The following is a 14,216-nucleotide window of genomic DNA, read 5'->3' as shown; positions in this document are numbered from 1 at the left end:
GATCGTTTGCTCCAAACATAGCTTTCAAAGCCCTCTGGTTTTCTTTACCACAGATTTTTTTTTTCTTTTGTAAGTGCAGTGGCACGATCTTGGCTCACTGCAACCTCTGCCTCCCGAGTTCAAGTGATTCTCCTGCCTCAGCCTCCTGAGTAACCGGGATTACAGGCACGTGCCACCATGCCCAGTTAATTTTTGTATTTTTAGTAGAGACGGGGTTTCGCCATGTTGGCCAGGCTGGTCTTGAACTCCTGACCTCAGGTGATCTGCCTACCTCGGCCTCCCAAAGTGCTGGGATTACAGGCCTAACACAGATTGTTTTAATCACCCCATAAGTGAACCTCCTGCTCTCTGGAATCTCACATTCCCCACAGCGCTCTCCCCATGTGCCAGGCCCTGGGCTGCCTGCTCAGGGTGCAGCAGAGTGGGGAGGAATTCCGGGGTGAATCAGGCTGTTCACTGCTCCTCCCTGCTCCAAAGCTTCCTATAGCCCCTTCTGCTCAAAGATCTTCCATGGCTCCCCATTCTCACACCAATGGATTATAGGAATCTGAACCCTTTGAAGTCTTAACAAAAGTTTTGCATTCTCTGTAAATAAATAAACATATGTTCCCATCTACAAGAAATAAGTGGGCCTCTTTGACCTCTGCAGCCCATCCAAGGACCCCTAGGGCAGAGCTACTCAAAGTGTGGTCCACAGACCAGTGCCAGCCGCCGGTTCGCAAGAAAACAGAAATGGAGAGTAAGCATTGAGAAACCTTTACAGCGATTGCCTGTACATCTAGGCACATGAGCACTTTTACTGTATTTTACAAAAATATGGGTATACAATCAATTGGAATTTTTTTTTTTTTTTTTTTTTGAGACGGAGTCTCGCTCTGTCGCCCGCACTGGAGTGCGGTGGCCAGATCTCAGCTCACTGCAAGCTCCGTCTCCTGGGTTTACGCCATTCTCCTGCCTCAGCCTCCCGAGTAGCTGGGACTACAGGCGCCCGCCACCTCGCCCGGCTAGTTTTTGTGTTTTTAGTAGAGACGGGGTTTCACCGTGTTCGCCAGGATGGTCTCGATCTCCTGACCTCGTGATCCGCCCGTCTCGGCCTCCCAAAGTGCTGGGATTACAGGCTTGAGCCACCGCGCCCGGCCAATTGGAAATTTTTTTAAAAGGCAGGGGTGGTCCTTCATTACAGAGTTTGAGAAGCACTACCCTAAGGACCCTTTCACCTTTGGTGAGAATGCTGACCTACTCGATAAACTCGGACTGGCATTCCAGGTCCTCCACGACCCCATCCTCTAATCTTTCCAGCCTTATTTCTGGCTGCCTCCCACAACACAACACACACACACACACACACACACACACACACAAAATCTTCCCTCCACACTCCATGTCTTTGCCCATACTCTTCCCCTCCATGGGGTTGTCCTTTCCTTCCTCTGCACCTGTTGACACCTGACTCTGGCCTCAAAGCCCAGCCCAAATTCCATTTCCTCAGTAAAGCCTTTCCAAATTCCAGACCCTTCCTTCCTTACACACATAAGCAAACACACAAACATATTCTAGCCGAACTTTGCACTCCCCTGGGCTTTCCTAACACCCATGTAGCTTTCTTTGTGGCCGTCTGTCTCCTAGCCAAGGCAGAGCTGTGGTCCTCTCTGCCGGTGCCTCCTGGCCTCTCCCCCTCTGGGGTGTCCAGCACCTCACTGCATGGATTCCGGGTATTGCTGTCGTGATTTGTACCCCACTCCCCGGGCCTCTCCTGTGGCTGCTCCTCTGTGTCTGCCCATCTTCTGTGCTGGCCCCTCTGAGCTCCCCTCAGCGAGGGCTCCATCCCACTCCCTGCCCCACTCCTGACTTCACCCCATCACCTGGGAGATCCAACCCTCTCAGCAATAACTGCTCGTATATGACTGGGGCCAAAAATTAACGACATCTTAACATGTTAAGAACTATAAAAAAGGCTGGATGTGGTGGCTCATGCCTGTAATCCCAACACTTTGGGAGGCCGAGGCAGGCGGCTCATGAGGTCGAGAGATCCAGACCATCCTGGCCAACATGGTGAAACCCCATCTCTATTAAAAATACAAAAATTAGCTGGGCATGGTGGCACACACCTGTAGTCCCAGCTACTCAGGAGGTTGAGGCAGGGGAATCGCTTGAACCCGAGAGGCAGAGGTTGCATTGAGCCGAGATTGCGCCACTGCACTCCAGCCTGGCAACAGAGTGAGACACTGTATCAAAGAAAAAAACAAGAGAAAGAAAGAAAGAAGGAAAGTAAAAAAAATACATTTTGCTTATTTTTAATTTAATTTTATTTTTTGGAGACAGAGTGTTGCTCTGTTGCCCAGGCTGGAGTGCAATGTCTTGATCTTGGCTCACTGCAACCTCCACCTCCCAGATTCAAGTGATTCTCCTGCCTCAGCCTCCTGAGTAACTGGGATTACAGGTGCCCACCACCACGCCCAGCTAATTTTTGTATTTTTAATAGAGATGGGGTTTCGCCATGTTGACCAGGCTGGTCTCGAACTGCTGCTCTCAGGTGATCCACCTGCCTCGGCCTCTCAAAGTGCTGGGATTACACGCGTGAGCCACCACGCCGGGCCCATAAGTGTTTCAAATGAATCATTATTTCTAGTTTTGCCCTGATTAGCGGATCCACAGCAACCAATCTTTCTCGATTTGGCCACATTTTTCTATTTGTGCGTCAGCTGGAGAAACGGAGGCAGAGAAGGGCCTCCATAGAATCCAAAGTTGGGCCTGAAAGCAGGAAGAAGCTCAGCTTCACCTATAATTCTAGCACTTTGGGAAGATGAAGCTGGAGGATTTCTTGAGCCCAGAAGTTTAAGACCAGTCTGAGCAACATAGTGAAACCCCGTCTCTAAAAAGTAAAAATTAAAAAAAAAAATTAGCCAGGTGTGGTGGTGCACACCTGTAATCCCAGCTACTCAAGGGGCTGAGACAGTAAGGTCACTTGAGCCCAGGGGGTGGACACTGCAGTGAGTGATGAATGTACCACTGCACTCCAGCCTGGGCAATAGAGTAAGACCTTGTCACAAAAACAAAAGAAGAGGAAGAAGGAGGAGGAGGAGGAGGAAAAAGAATAAGAAGAAGAATAAGTAGTTCGGCTTCATCAGAGTTAAAAATGCCTCAAGAATTGTGCCCACCTTGAGAAACAGAGGGAAGGAGGGCATGTTTCATCTGAAAAGGGAGAAACTAAAATAATGATCACCGTGTGTGTGAGGGAGGAGACAAGCCAGGGAACACTCTAGGGGCTTCATGTCAGCAAGAGAGACTGAAATTAGCTCTAAGTGTGAACCTCCTGGCAGTGCAGGAAGGATGATGAAGGCCTGGCACCAGGGGGAGGATGCTGGGTGACTCCCTATTCAGAGATCATTCAACCAGGATTAAGGGTGGAGGCCCAGCCAGGCCTGCTGGGAGGCAGAGGACCACAGCAGGTGACCACTTAAGCTCCCATACAAGGGCAGAGCCTTGCCGACAGGGAGAGGCTGAGAAACAGATTATTATTATTATTATTATTATTTTGAGACAGAGTCTTGCTCTGTCGCCCAGGCTGGAGTGCAGTGGTGTGATCTCCGTTGACTGCGAGCTCCGCCTCCCGGGTTCACGCCATTCTCCTGCCTTGGCCTCCCGAGTAGCTGGGATTACAGGCGCCCGCCACCATGACGGCTAATTTTTTTGTATTTTTAGTAGAGACGGGGTTTCAACGTGTTAGCCAGGATGGTCTCGATCTCCTGACCTCGTGATCCACCTGCCTCGGCCTCCCAAAGTGCTGGGATTACAGGCATGAGCCACTGCGCCCGGCGAGAAGCAGATTATTAAGGCAGGGCCCAGAGCTTTAGTGTCTTCAAAGCAACCCCATAATCAAGGCTTCAAGGAGGCAAGCCAGGATTAGGAATAATCCATTTTCCTGATGAGAAAACTGAAGCCCAGAGAAGTTAAGAAACTTGTTTGAGGCCTCACAGGTGAGCCAGGACTTGAGCCCAGACCCTCAGTCCTTAAGTTCAGTGAGATGACCCCCACTCCCCTGCCTCTTGGGGCCAGAAGCTTCCCAGATAGGACTCAGGCCTCCTTTCTTGGTGGCTCTATCAACTTCCCTAGGCCTTCTGCACCCCCACACCCCCATGCCACCCTCTCCGCCAACACCCCAGCCACACAGCCCCAGAACAGGGTGGGGACTGCTGGGAGAGGCTGCAAATCCCTCTCCTAACAACTGAACTGAGGGAGGAAGGAGGTGGGAACAGGTCCCAAACTTCCATCTCACTTGTCCTCGCCCGTCTCCGTCTCAGACTCTCGTGATAGGAAAGTAGGCCAGTTTGGAATATGTCACGGATATTTTCAACAACCCCATCTGTACTATAGCTTCGCACACAGCCTACCGGGGTGGAGCCAGAGGCTTCCTGCCGGATGAGGAATACACCTGCTACCTCTGGGGCTCAGAGCCCAGATGGGGGCTGGGGACGTACACAGGGGACTCTGGAGGGCCAGGCATCCAGCAGTCAGGATAGGGCGGGACAGGAGGCCAGCTATGTCTGTCCTCTTCCCAGAGCAGCGGGAGCAGAACAGCTGGGACCTACGGACACCATTCCGCTGCCCTGCAACAGTGTGCCCTGCCAGCCTGGGGGTGGGGCACTGAGGAAGGAGCAATCAGTCCTCAGGGAAAGGGATCTGGAAAAGCTTTATAGGAGAGGTGGCTGAAATCTGAGTAGGGCCTTGAAAGCAAAGCAGGATTTTGCTGAGTGGAAAAGAGGAGGAGGGTATTCCCGGCCAAGGGAGAATGGTGGGAAAGCTGGGGTCAGTGCGCCAGGGTCAGCGCGCAGGAGCCAGTATGGCTCAGGGGTAGAGGGCTGCCCAGGGAGCAGCAGCAGGAGAGGTTGGGAGGGGGCAGGCTAGTGTTGGAGGAGCTGTGAATGGTGGATGCCCAGCTAAGGAGCTTCGGGTGGGCCCTGCAGGTGCCCACGGAGGCTTTTAAGTGACATGATTCAGGAAGAACATGTAGCTATGGGCAGGGAGGAGTCACCCTGGGAGAGGCAGGGATGCAGAGGTTGAGTAAGTGTCTCTTCTGAACACCAGCCACCCTGACCACATCCTTCTCCAGTTCACTAGCAGGGTAACCTCTCCTGACTGGGGAGAGAGGCGAATGTAAGAAATAAATTCCTTGTGGAAGTTTTAGTGACAGCCAGGCGAGGTGGCTCACGTCTGTGATCCCACCACTCTGGGAGGCTGAGGCAGGCAGATGACTTGAGCCCAGAAATTTGAGAACAGCCTGGACAACATAGCAAAATCCCATCTCTACAAAATCAAATGCAAGAATTAGCCAGGCATGGTGGCTCCAGCTACTCGGGAGGCTGAGGTGGGAGTATCACTTCAGCCCAGGAGGCCAAGACTGCAGTGAACCATGATCATACCACTGCACTCCAGCCTGACCCACACAGCAAGACCCTGTCTAAAAAAAAAGAGAGAGAGAGAGAGAGAGTGAGAGATGTTAGAGACTTACTAGCTCAAGGGGACCAAGGTCAGGTCAGGGATGCATTTCAGGGGACTCCCCTGGAAAGGCTGGCCCAGGGGGCACCCACATGCTTTTGTTTACTAAGCACCACCTGCTATAGGCACTTGGCAGCATGGCCTTATGTAACCTCATAACAAGCCCAAGCGGTGCATATGCTTCCCCCCTTTCTATTGATGTGGAAATAGAAGCTCAGGAAGTTCAGGTTCCATCCCCAAGGTCCCACAGCTTGTAAGTGGCATAAGAATTTGGGTTCATGTGTCTCCAGAGCCCAGTACATCCCCTTCATCTCTTACCACCTCCCAGAACAGAGCCACGACTCCCTTCCTAAGAAGGGCCCCAACCTTTACCCCCTCTCACTGTCTCTACCCAGATCCAGGGCTTCAGGGCCCCATGGCAACCCTACAACCCCAACTACACCTAGATAAAGAAACTGAGGCCAAGCAATGGCTCATACCTGTAACCCCAGCACTTTGGGAGGCTAAGGTGGGCAGATCACTTGAAGCCAGGAGTTCAAGACCAGTCTGGCCAACATCGTGAGACCCCATCTCTCCTAAAAATACAAAAATTAGCCGGATGTGGTGGTGCCCGTAATCCCAGCTACTTGGGAGGCTGAGGCAGGAGAATCACTTGATCCCAGGAGGTGGACGCTGCAGTAAGCTGATATCATGCCACTGTCCAGCCTGGGTGACAGAGTGAGACTCTGTTTCCAAGACAAAACAAAACAAAAGAAACAGGTTCAGGCCGGGTGCCGTGGCTCAAGCCTGTAATCCCAGCACTTTGGGAGGCCGAGACGGGTGGATCACGAGGTCAGGAGATCGAGACCATCCTGGCTAACACGGTGAAACCCCGTCTCTACTAAAAAATACAAAAAACTAGCCGGGCGAGGTGGCGGACGCCTGTAGTCCCAGCTGCTCGGAGGCTGAGGCAGGAGAATGGCATAAACCCGGGAGGCAGAGCTTGCAGTGAGCTGAGAACCGGCCACTGCACTCCAGCCGGGCGACAGAGCGAGACTCCGTCTCAAAAAAAAAAAAAAAAAAAAAAAAAAAAAAAAGAAACAGGTTCAGAAGCATCAAGTGACTTGCCTGACGACACAAATTAATTTGTGATGTAGGCAGAATTCAGAGCTAGATCCTTTCTCACACCTACCCACTCTGCCTTACAGCCCTGTATCTCTGGCAGTTTATTTGGTCAGGAGGGGGCAACTGGCATGTTTGAGAGCACTCAGCCTCTGTGTTTCCCAGTTTCTTCATCTGTAAAATGGGCCTGGGAGGGTTAGTGAGAGTGCACAGATACAAGCCACTCAGCACAGTACCTGGTATGCTCTCAACACTCAACAAATATTTATTGAGCACCTACTAGGAGTAGCGTCATCTTTCAGTGGTTGGGGTGCAACCAGAAACAGAAACAATCTCCTGCTCTCCCAAAGTGGACATTAAGATGAGGATTGAGAGAATGGGCTAGAGGCACAGGGAACGTGCCCCATAAATGCTCCCACTAAGTCCCACCTTCTGGCTGTGGGAGCTTGAGCAAGTCTCTCTGGTGTGTCTACGTGTGGATCTAGAAATTGGGAAGAAGGCGGAAGAAGCTCCCCAGTGTGCAGCCGCTATGGATTACTGTCACTGCCAGCCTCCATGGTGAGCAGTCCTGCTCCAAACCCTGTGAGACCAGCAAAGCCCTTCCCAACCCTGCTCTGTTTTTGGCCACATCTGGGTCAGGCAGACGGATGCACCCTTTGCCTCCTGTCCCCTCCCTTCCAGGACCCACAGCTGTGCTCCTTGTCCTGTTGCAGACTCACAGCTGCCCAGCCCCCGTCCAGTTCCTGTCCTGAACTGGATGAAAGCATCCTGTCGGAGGCCGTAAGGGGCTGGTGTTCAAAGGTGTTCAAGGGACACCTTTGAGGACCTGACGCTGCCCTGAGCATTGGGCTCCAGCTCCTTACTTCCAAGGGGTGGGCTGCGCTTCTGGCCAAAATCAAGGAGCTCCTCATAGAAGGACAAGGAAATCTAGGTCTAGCTCTAGGAACATAAAGTAATCATACTTGGGGTCATTCTTAAGCACTCAGGATATTATTCTATTTAATTCAATCTGCATGTATAAAACTCTATTTTAGAGTTGATAAAAGTGAGGCTCAGAAAAGTGAACTGACTTGCCTGCGGCATCCAAAGCCCCTGTCTTCTTTACCTCCAGGCTGATGGAAACACTTGGCTCTGAGTCCCTGGACTGTGTGTCCAACTTCCAGGCCGTAGCTGGACTCCAGTCATCAAGTGTAACCAGAGGCAGGGGAGCTGGGACCCCAGGACTGGGGAGAAAGAGTCTAGCACCTCCCCATGGCCGTTGTGGCTCACATTGTCCCCTTCCAGGAACAGCTGCTGCTTAGTCTCCTTCACCCCCAATCTCAGGGTCAGGAAGTGGGGCCACTGTTGGGAGGTGGGATCAGGCCCTTCCTAGTTCCCCATTGCTGCTTCCAAAACATCATTCTGTCATTTTTCTTGCAAAAGCCTCTGCTCTATCCATCTGTGCCACCCTCACTGTGCCACCCACAGTGGCCTTGTCCATTGAGCCCGCAGTACTGCCTCTCATTTGTTCAAGCCTTTTGACATTCCAATTCCTAGCATATCCTGGGTAACTTCAAAGTCTCAGCCCCTCAGTGCTGTGACCTTCACATGCCTGATCACTTTCCACTGTACCCACAGCCTTGTTCCCATCTAGACACTGTTACCATCTGTATGTGCTCATGTTTTCCTCTCTGGAGCATCGTCCACTCCCTTTATTCAATGATTCGTCATACAACTGTTCTTCAGTCTCCCATTAACTGACCCAGAGGTGCAGTCCCTATCCATCAGCTCCCTTCTGCCTTCACTCTTTTTTTTTTTTTTTTTAATGAGGCAGGGTCTCACTCTGTCACCCAGACTGGAGTGCAGTGGTGAGGTCTTGGCTCACCGCAACCTCCGCCTCGTAGGCTCAAGTGATTCCCCTGCCTCAGCTTCCCAAGTAGCTGGAATTACAGGCATGCACCACTACCACCTGGATAATTTTTATATTTTTAATAGAGACAGGGTTTCACCATGTTGGCCAGGCTGTTCTCGAACTCCTGACCTCAAATGATCCACCCACCTCAGCCTCCCAAAGTGCTGGGATTACAGGCGTGAGCCACCACGCCCAGCCCACTCTCTTCTCTTGTCAGCCCAGAGTCCCTGATTTGTCAGATCATCTTGATTCCCCATCCTCTGTCTTTCGGGGTTACACTTCTCTGACAAAAGCCGAACATTTGGACTTCTGATTTGAGATGGCTACCCTGAGCATGCACGTGTGCCCCTTCATCCTGGACAATCCCTTTGAAATGACACACAAAAAAATATATCCTGGGTTTTTAAAACAGATTCGATTATACTGATAGCACAACCTAACGAAGAAGGAATCCATGACGCCATAGGGGGCTCCACTCAGAGTGTGAGTTTTCCCCAAAGAGCCCTAGATTTGCATGTCAGCGTGGGAACAAGGCAGGGATGCCCACCCCCTTCATCCCTAGTCAGCACTGTAGTTCAACCAGTGCAAGAAAGGAAAAAAGACATCAGATTTGAAAGGCAGCAGCAAATTGATCATTATTCACAGATGACATGAATTTCTATGTAGAAAATCTGATGGAATTTGTTAAGTGGCTATTAGAACTAATAAGTAAGTTTAACGAGATTGTAGGAGATAAGATCAATATATAAAAATCGATTACATTTCTATGTACTAGCAAGTGAACTATTGGAAATTGAAATTAAAAAAAAAAGAAACCCTGTGTAGTAGCACCCAAAAAATATGAAATATTTAGGGATAAGTCTGACAAAGGATATACAAGACTTGATACCAGAAACTATGAAATTTGCTTAGAGGAATTAAAGACCTGAATATCATCCCTAGTCAGCATTGTAGTTCAGCCAATGTAAGAAAGGGAAAAAGGCATCAGATTTGAAAGGCAGCAGCAAAATGATCATTATTCACAGATGGCATGAATTTCTACACAGAAAATCTGATGGAAGCTGGGCACAGTGGCTCACGCCTGTAATCTCAGCACTTTGGGAGGCCAAAGCGGGTGGATCACCTGAGGTTAGGAGTTCAAGACCAGCCTGGCCAACATGGTGAAACCCCGTTTCTACCAAAAATACAAAAATTAGCAGGGTGTGGTGGCAGGCACCTGTAATCCCAGCTAGTCAGGAGGCCAAGGCAGGAGAATCACTTGAACCCGGGAGACAGAGGTTGCAGTGAGCCAAGATTGCGCCATTGTACTCCAGCCTGGGTGACACAGCGAGACTCTGTCAACATATAAAAATCGATTACGGTCTCTTTTCCTTTCTCCGCCATAGTGGTGTGTTCTTGCCTCCACTTCTCGCCATGTCTTCTCACAAGACTTTCAGGATTAAGCGATTCCTGGCCAAGAACAAAAGCAAAATCGTCCCTTCCCCAGTGGATTCGGATGAAAACTGGAAATAAAATAAGGTACCACTCCAAAAGGAACATTGGAGAAGAACCAAGCTGGGTCTATAAGGAATTGCACATGAGATGGCACATATATTTGTGCTGTCTGAAGGTCACGATCACATTACCATATCAAACTGAAAATGTCACCACTCTCTGGAGAGTTCCACGTATTTTCCTCTCTGAATCTATTATAATGCGTTGGTTGGCTGGGTTCAGTAATAAATATGTGAGCCTTTCATTTCAAAAAAAAAAAAAAAAAAAAAAAAAATCGATTACGGCCGGGCGCGTGGCTCAAGCCTGTAATCCCATCACTTTGGGAGGCCGAGACGGGCGATCACGAGGTCAGGAGATCGAGACCATCCTGGCGAACACGTGAAACCCCGTCTCTACTAAAAAATACAAAAAACTAGCCGGAGGTGGCGGGCCCTGTACCCCAGCTACTCGGGAGGCTGAGGCAGGAGAATGGCGTAAACCCAGGAGGCGGAGCTTGCGGTGAGCTGAGATCCGGCCACTGCACTCCAGCCTGGGCGACAGAGCCAGACTCCATCTCAAAAAAAAAAAAAAAAAATCGATTACATTTCTATATACTAGAAGTGAACTATTGGAAATTGAAATTAAAAAAAAAAACCTGTATAGTAGCATCCAAAAAATATGAACTACTTAGGGATAAGTCTGACAAAGGATATACAAGACTTGATACCAGGAACTATGAAACTTGCTTAGAGGAATTAAAGACCTGAATAAATAGAGAAATATACCATGCTCATGAATCAGAAGACTTAATACTGTTAAGATGTCAACTCTGGCCGGGTGCAGTGGCTCACGCTTGTAATCCCAGCACTTTGGGAGACTGAGGTGGGCAGATCACGAGGTCAGGAGATCAAGACCATCCTGGCTAACACAGTGAAACCCCGTTTCAACTAAAAATACAAAAAATTAGCTGGGTGTGGTGGCGGGCACCTGTAGTCCCAGCTACTCGAAAGTCTGAGGCAGGAGAATGGCGTGAACCTGGGAGGTGGAGCTTGCAGTGAGCTGAGATCCCCCCACTGCACTCCAGCCTGGGCACAGAGCGAGACTCCATCTACAAAAAAAAAAAAAAAAAAGATGTGAACTCTTCCCAAACTGATCCATAAATTCAACACAATCCCGTCAAACTTCCAGCAGATTTTTTGTTTAGAAATTGACAAGCTAGGCCAGGCGCGGTGGCTCAAGCCTGTAATCCCAGCACTTTGGGAGGCCGAGACGGGTGGATCACAAGGTCAGGAGATCGAGACCATCCTGGCTAACACGGTGAAACCCCGTCTCTACTAAAAATACAAAAACTAGCTGGGCGAGGTGGCGGGCGCCTGTAGTCCCAGCTACTCGGGAGGCTGAGGCAGGAGAATGGCGTAAACCCGGGAGGCGGAGCTTGCAGTGAGCTGAGATCCGGCCACTGCACTCCAGTCCGGAGACAGAGCGAGACTCCGCCTCAAAAAAAAAAAAAAAAAAAGAAAGAAATTGACAAGCTAATTCTAAAATTCTTATAAAAATGCAAGGGACTGAGACCAAGCACAGTGCTCATGCCTGTAATCCCAGCACTTTGGGAGGCTGAGACGGGTGGATTGCCTGAGGTCAGAAGTTCAAGACAAGCCTGGGCAACATGGTGAAACCCCTTCTCTACTAAAAATACAAAACTTAGCCAGAACGGTGGCACACGCCTGTAATCCCAAGTACTCAGGAGTCTGAGGCACGAGAATCACTTGAACCCGGAAGGTGGAGGTTGCAGTGAGTCGATATCACACCACTGCACTCCAGCCTGGGTGACAGAGTGAGACTGTGTTAGACGAAAGAAAGAGAGAGAGAGAGAAAGAAAGAGGAAGGAAGGAAGGAAGAAGGAAGGAAGGAAGGAAGGAAGGAAAGAGAGAGAGAGGAGAGAGAGGGAGGGAGGGAGGGAGGGAAAGAAAGGAGGAAAGAAAGAAAGAAAGAGAGAGAGAGAAAGGAAGGAAGGAAGGAAAGAAAAGAAAGAAGAAAGAAAGAAGAAGAAAGAAAGAAAGAAAGAAAGAACGGGAAGGAAGGAAGAAGGAAGGAAGGAAGAAAGGAAGGAAAGAGAAAGAAGAAAAGGAAGGGAAGGGAGGGAAGGGAGGAAAGGAAGGAAGGAAGGAAGGAAGGAAGGAAGAGAAGGAAGAAGGAAGGAAGGAAAGAGAAAGAAAGAGAGACAGAAAGAGAAAGAAAGAAATAAAGAGAAAGAAAAAAGAAAGAAAGAAAGAAAGAAAGAAAGAAAAGAAAGGGCAAGCAAGCACAAGAGATTCAGAATAGTCAAAACATTTTGGAAAAGAAGGGGACAAATTGGAGGACTTCTACTACTTCAGGATGATTATAAACGACAGCACAATCAAGACAGTGTCATATTGGCATCAAGATGGGCAAATAGATAAGGCTTGTAAACAGATCCATGTATATATGTTCAACTGAATTTCAACAAAGATGTAAAGGCAATCTAGTGGAAGAAAGACAGTCTTTTCGCCTGAAACAGTGACTCACGCCTGTATCCTAGCATTTTGGGAGGCCAAGGCAGTGGGTCACTCGAGTTCAGGAGTTTGAGCCCAGCCTAGGCAACATGGTGAAACCTTGTCTCTACCAAAAATACAAAAATTAGCCAGTCATGGTAGCATGTGCCTGTGGTCCCAGCTACTTGGGAGGCTGAGGCAAGAGGATCATTTGAGCCATGAAGTAGGCTGCAGTGAGCCGTGATCATGCTGTTGCACTCCAGCATGGACAACAGAACGAGATCCTGTCTCAAAGAAAATATAAATAGACAGTAAGTCAGCTGGTTGTTGTGGCATGCACCTGTAGTCCTAGCTACTCAGGAGGCTGAGCAGGAGGATTTCTTGAGCCAGAAGTTCAAGACTGCAGTGAGCTACGATCATGCCACTGCACAGCTTGGGTGAGAGAACAAAACCTTGCCTAAAAAAAAAAAAGGAAAAGAAAAAAGAAAAGGCAGGGTGCAATGGGTCATGCTTGTAATCCCAGCACTTTGGGAGGCCGAGGTGGGCACATAACCTGAGGTCAGGATTTCAAGACCAGCCTGGCCAACAAGGTGAAACGTTGTCTCTACAAAAACACAAAAATTAGCCGGCATGATGGTGGGTGACTGTAATCCCAGCTACTTGGGAGGCTGAGGCAGGAGAATCACTTGAACTAGGGAGACAGAGGTTTCAGTGAACCAAGATCACGCCACTGCACTAAAAAAAAAAAAAAAGAAAGAAGAAAGAAGAAAGAAAGAAAGAAAGAGAAAGAAAGAGAGAGAGAGAAAGGAAGGAAGGAAAGGAAGGAAGGAAGGAAAAGAAAGAAAGAAGAGAGAGAGAGAGAAGGAAGGAAGGAAGGAGAGAAAGAAAGAAAGAACGGGAAGGAAGGAAGGAAGGAAGGAAGGAAGGAAGGAAGGAAAGAGAAAGAAAGAAAAGGAAGGGAAGGGAGGGAAGGGAGGAAAGGAAGGAGGAAAGGAAGGAAGGAAGGAAGAGAAGGAAGGAAGGAAGGAAAGAGAAAGAAAGAAAGAAAGAGAGACAGAAAGAGAAAGAAAGAAAGAAAGAGAAAGAAAAGAAAGAAAAGAAAGAAAGAAAGAAGAAAGAAAAGAAAGGGCAAGCAAGCACAAGAGATTCAGAATAGTCAAAACAATTTTGGAAAAGAAGGGGACAAATTGGAGGACTTCTACTACTTCAGGATGATTATAAAACGACAGCACAATCAAGACAGTGTCATATTGGCATCAAGATGGGCAAATAGATAAAGGCTTGTAAACAGATCCATGTATATATGTTCAACTGAATTTCAACAAAGATGTAAAGGCAATCTAGTGGAAGAAAGACAGTCTTTTCGCCTGAAACAGTGACTCACGCCTGTAATCCTAGCATTTTGGGAGGCCAAGGCAGTTGGGTCACTCGAGTTCAGGAGTTTGAGCCCAGCCTAGGCAACATGGTGAAACCTTGTCTCTACCAAAAATACAAAAATTAGCCAGTCATGGTAGCATGTGCCTGTGGTCCCAGCTACTTGGGAGGCTGAGGCAAGAGGATCATTTGAGCCATGAAGTAGGCTGCAGTGAGCCGTGATCATGCTGTTGCACTCCAGCATGGACAACAGAACGAGATCCTGTCTCAAAGAAAATATAAATAGACAGTAAGTCAGCTGGTTGTTGTGGCATGCACCTGTAGTCCTAGCTACTCAGGAGGCTGAAGCAGGAGGATTTCTTGAGCCC

The sequence above is a fragment of the Trachypithecus francoisi genome, unplaced genomic scaffold (genome assembly GCF_009764315.1).
Source record: "Trachypithecus francoisi isolate TF-2019V2 unplaced genomic scaffold, Tfra_2.0 Lachesis_group20, whole genome shotgun sequence".
NCBI lineage: Eukaryota > Metazoa > Chordata > Mammalia > Primates > Cercopithecidae > Trachypithecus > Trachypithecus francoisi.
Note: the sequence above shows the minus strand (reverse complement) of the source record.